A 5,175-nucleotide genomic window follows, 5' to 3' on the forward strand; every position below is an offset into this window, starting at 1 on the left:
TCTCCCTAATGAAATAGCATTTTTATAGGAATAAGAACAGTTAGAAAACTTTGAGGGAAAATCAGAAATAAGGCAACTTATTCTTAGGCTGAATATTGAAATCACAACAGGAAACACACACATATTCACTTTCCTTGTTTGAAATAAATATGGAGTTTGAGAAAAAATGCTGTGTATTACAGTTCCCATGGGAAAAAAAAATACAAGTTTGCCCTAGTACTGTAAGTAGAGTTTCTGAAAAATAACAGAATAAAATGTATTTAAAAAACAAAAAGCTTTTACTCCAGGCTATTCTAATGAAGAAAAAGTGTTCCAAATGTGAACTAATGAAGTACAAAGTAATGAATATTTAATTTGTATAATTTACCAAAGTGCTTTTAGAAATCAGAGCTACATTCTTCATAAACATAATGTTCGTTAGGCGGTAACTGTAGCTTGCATCCAATTACCATATCGCTCCTGTATAACTTGAGCGTCCTGTGACACAGAGAAACAGCCGGAGCTATCTGCAGCGCAAAGATAGAAATGATGGAAAAGGAGGCAAAAAAAACTGTTTGGGTGGCGAAATTTGACTAATTTACCTTTGGCATGGAGAGCATAGCAGACTTTGTATCACAGAAGAGAGGACAGCACTTGCCTGGGACCCAGAAGTTTCCATCTGGGCTCACCACCCTTCTCAACAGCATTTTGAGAGGTTAAAATAAAAACAAAATTACTTTGATGGCTCAGTGGGACACATTATTGCATTCTTAAAGGTAAGAGGAGTGCTACTTAAAACCTGACTGATAACATGTCAGATCACGCTGAGCAGTTTTTAGTAGAAACAAACTTGCCATGTGATATGAATTCTAATGTGGCCACTAAGACTGCTTGCAGAGACTTTGGAGTCCAAAAAGCAGCACTCTTGTCTGTAATTATAATAGGAGACGATTATTTTTTCTCTTGAAGCACATCTCCTTCCCTCTCTATTCTTTTATCAACTTGGCAGCCAAATTGCCCCTGCTCTGAAGGGGTGGAGCCAATTTCTCCATTTTTATTTGTGGAAAATCTTGAAATCTCTGCTGAAAATCAAATTTAGCAGCACAATACATGATATTCTGGCAATAACGCAGAATAAAGGAAAATTGACTGAAGATGTTTCTTAACGTTGAAAACTCTCCTTTCCTATTCTCTTTGCTTTGTAATGTTTCTCTTCAGTTATTCTGGGTCTCCATAATTCAACATGCGAGAAATCATTAAATATTATTCTGGTGTTGACCCAGTTGCTATTACTAATTTCACCCCACGTCAACCAATAGGAGTCACAGAGTAACAGAAACAACCTCTTCCTTGGGGAAATGGTGTAGGTATCTGATTCATAATAAAAGAATAATAGCGCTACCTGAGAGCTGCAAAGAGTTTGGGGATAAGGTGCAACAATTGAATACGAATTAATATGGGAACCATTAGCGCATAAGCCTGCCAAGGATTTCCATTAAGGTTTTTAGAGGAAAATGATTTTGACAAATTATATATTTTATGAGCAAAAAATATGCAACCTGCTGCATTTGGCCCATTGTCCTTCCATTCCTGAAAGGAATTGCATTGCTGTGAGTCATAGTAATTGGATTCCAATTCCTGCAACAGCACTGTCGATTAGCCAGGATGCCCGCCTGGAAACGCTTAGTGACAGCTGGCAGGTATGGCCCTCTGGGAGCCCATGGGATTGAACTTAGATCCTGTCCGAGGGAAGGGAGAATCTCTCAGGAGGGCATTTTGGCAACTTTAGGTTATCATTTAAAAAAATTGATTGGCAAAGCTCTTTCATTTAACTTGTCATTTAGAGAAGCGGGGAAATGCAAGTTTACTTTAGAATAGGAATAAGCTCATCATCGAGATAGCTAAAACGAATACATTATGGGACTAAGTCCTGGAGGAAGAACTTGCTAGGGTATTAAATGCCACACCACACAAAGATTATGGAATTTTAGTGTTAGTTAGAGGTAGGGTACAAAGAACAAAAAACCTTTCACCTATCTTGACCTGAATAAATGAATTTGAGGATAAAGACAACCATCCAGAATACTTTATAGACTCACAATATTTTATAGCATTGAAGGAACATTAAAGAATTTAAAGACTTAAGTTTATTTTATTTTTTATTTTTTTATTTTTGTGGGACCCTCGCTGGCAGCCGGGTAACGAACCAGCGCTGCAGAGGCTGCGGGCAGCCTCACAGCCCAGCGCTTAACTGCTGTGCCACCAGGGGAGACCCTTAAAGACTTGAGTTTAAAGCATGAGCAGGAAATCTAGTTGAGGGTATTGAAGTAGTCAAATGACAATAAAGGAGAAAATGAAGAAGTGAGACTTGTGTGTTGTTATATTATGGGAGTCACTGAGATTGCCGATAGTGAGACAAAAGAAAACTCTGAGGGAAGAGGAACGTAAGGGAGCAGGAGGGAGCAGGAGGGAGCAGGAGGGAGTAGGAATGCAAGCATCTTTTTATGTGTACTTTGTAGTTGAATTAAGGGAAGTAAAGGCAATTCTTGTATTCTAGGGTCTTTATTTTTCAAGTAAGAGGCAAAAGTTAAATGTGCTGACAGAAGGACATACACACAGATTTGGGGGTTTTATAAGAGTGAAAAGTCAGGGAATATGTATAATAAGAACCTCATGAAGTTAGAGTCAATTAGAGCTAAGTAACTGTCCAGCAGCTTTGGTAAGTCAGTTATTAGTTAACATGGGTTCGTTGGGATGTCAGCTGGTGCCACTGTGTTCCTTTTTCTAACACTGTTCCACAGTCAGTAGTAAGAGCGGAGTGATTTGAAGTTTGGTATCTCCCAGCTCTGGAAATGGCCATGATGGATATTTTCAGGATCCAAGAGGCCTTTAAAACACCAAAGAGCAAGAATTTATAAATATATGTTTGTATACAGGATACATGGAGTGGGGGGTGGGGAGAGATGACTTTAGGAAAAACCAAGTAGTCCACAAACAGGAATCAGACAGACCTCATGTCTCATGTCCTTCACTGTACTGCCAGCTTTATGATCTTGTTCAGTAAAATTCTCGTAACTACTATTATCTGGAACAGCCATTTGGTGGATTATTTGGAAAAGATCCTGTGCAAGAATTCAAGCATCATTTTGTGTTCGTGTATGTTCTAATATGCTTAGTATACAATGCAGAAATCTTTGTGGGGGGAGTCATTATGAATATAACTATGTTTGAAAAATTCTTTATCTTCTCTTTCATGTAAACCACACACATAAAATATCAACTATAACTTTCACACACTGGATCAGAGTGCAGAATTCTTTTGGAATTCTCTAATGTTTAAATAAATGCCACAATGATGCTGTGATGTTTCATTTAATGTATCTAGTTGACTGGGTCATGGAGTGTCCAAATATTTGACCAGAAATTATTCTGGGAGTATGTGTGAGGATGCTTCTGAATGAGATGAATATTGAAATTGGTAGACTGAGTAAAACAGATTGCTCTCCCTAATGGTGGGCCTCGTCCAATCAGTTGAAGCCCTGAATAGAATGAAAAGTCTGGGTAGGAGGAAACTCTATCTGCCTGACTGAACTGGAACACTGTTTTTTTTCTGGCCTTTGATTCAGCCTGAAGCATTGACTCTCCTTGGGTCTCAAGCCTGTAAACTCTTAGAATGAAAAAACATCTTGGATCTCATGTGTCTCTAACTTGCCAGCAGCAGATTTTGGGACTTCTCAGCTTGCACAATTATGTGAGTCAATTCCTTATAGTGCACATGCCCATGTGTACACATACACACATACACACAATTGGTTTTTTCTCTGGAGAACCCACAATAATTGAGATGCCTAATTTGTCAGCAATTATTCTTTTATTTTTTATTTTTTTTGTGGGACCTTCACCGGTGGCCAGGGATCGAACTGGCCCTGCAGAGGCTGCAGGCAGACTCGCAACCCAGCGCTCAACCGCTGCGCCACCAGGGGAGGCCCTATTCTTTATTCTTTATCAATGGTCTTTCCAAAGCTTTCAATTTCCCATAAATATAATTTCTTTGCTCTCATTCTCACATCTTACTAATATACATATTCTTTAATTAAATGATGAAACTTCAATAACAGCTACACAGTCATGATTAGTTTTATTTATTTTTTTTGTCACTAGTAAATTTTTTTCAGGGAAAATTTCTATTTTTATTTTATGTCTTTAAAATTATTTTATATATTTTTACATAATTTTTCATTTTTGTACAATGTATGCATTTTCATCTTGGTTATGATTTGTTTTAGAACAAACTCAAGCTGTGAAAACAGGCGGTTCATTAGAAGAGACTTTTGACTATACGTAGTGGGAAAAAATATGATTGTAAACCTAATTGTGAATGACTAAATCTCCTTCATGTGTGAGCCTCTTATTTCAGGTCCAGTGATGCACATACACATATATGAACTCCGTAATCTCCGCACACTTCACCAGATCTGACCCACAAATGATGGAGGCAAAGAACAGATACTCTGCTGGTGGGAATTGCTACAAAGAGACTCTATTCCTTCCATAAGTTTAGGTTGGAAATCAAAATAAGATACTGTAATTCATTGTAGTGTGCTCTTCAAGACTTAGATCAATAACTTGTGCAATTGTTTTACTTATAAAGCAAGTTAGGAGGCACATGATTTTAGGGTTTGAATAAAGTCACTGTCTAGTACTACCATGTATTGCTAAAGATTTCTAATCTTCCAGACCAACTCAGAGGTATCCCAACCTATTCTTTCCTGGGCTTTCATGTATTCCTAATTCTTACCTTGCAGGAACCAACTTATCTATCTCTCTGTCTCTGTCTCTCTCTTTTAAAGTCTTCAGAACACATATCAAGACTGTAGCTTTACAGTCTTCCCTTTCTGGATACTTTCTCTCCTGGTATATACTTTGGATGCCTGTATATATGTAGTGTGGCCATTTACACTGCTACCATTCAGACAATTTAGCCCACAGTTGTCTGAGTTAGACCCATGCCCATGTTATACTGAACTTTTGGTGAAAGGAGGGAAAACATTTTGAAGTATTATTGGAATTAAACTAGAAAGAAGTGATCATAGGACCCAAGCCAGATTTTGGGGATGTACAGTGGACTTAGAGAAAAGGGTAGGGCCAAAATTCTTGTAACAAAAGTAAGATGTTATGCAATGAGATATTATGGTC

The 5,175-nt window shown here is 37.9% G+C and overlaps 1 long non-coding RNA gene across 2 annotated transcripts; it reads left to right on the forward strand.

Annotated features, from left to right (window-relative positions):
• The first annotated feature begins 430 nt into the window (after window positions 1-430).
• Window positions 431-4,673, forward strand: LOC119248302 (uncharacterized). Of its 2 annotated transcripts, none has more exons than XR_005125899.2 (3): window positions 431-755; window positions 3,606-3,730; window positions 4,397-4,673. It is a non-coding gene; the product is annotated as an uncharacterized LOC119248302 (long non-coding RNA). The 2 variants fall into 2 exon arrangements; XR_005125900.2 differs by lacking the exon at window positions 431-755 and adding an exon at window positions 1,636-1,679.
• The last annotated feature ends 502 nt before the right edge of the window (window positions 4,674-5,175 follow it).

This window comes from Talpa occidentalis, unplaced genomic scaffold, assembly GCF_014898055.3.
Source record: "Talpa occidentalis isolate TD23 unplaced genomic scaffold, MPIMG_talOcc4v2.1 talOcc4.16, whole genome shotgun sequence".
In the NCBI taxonomy this organism is placed as follows: domain Eukaryota; kingdom Metazoa; phylum Chordata; class Mammalia; order Eulipotyphla; family Talpidae; genus Talpa; species Talpa occidentalis.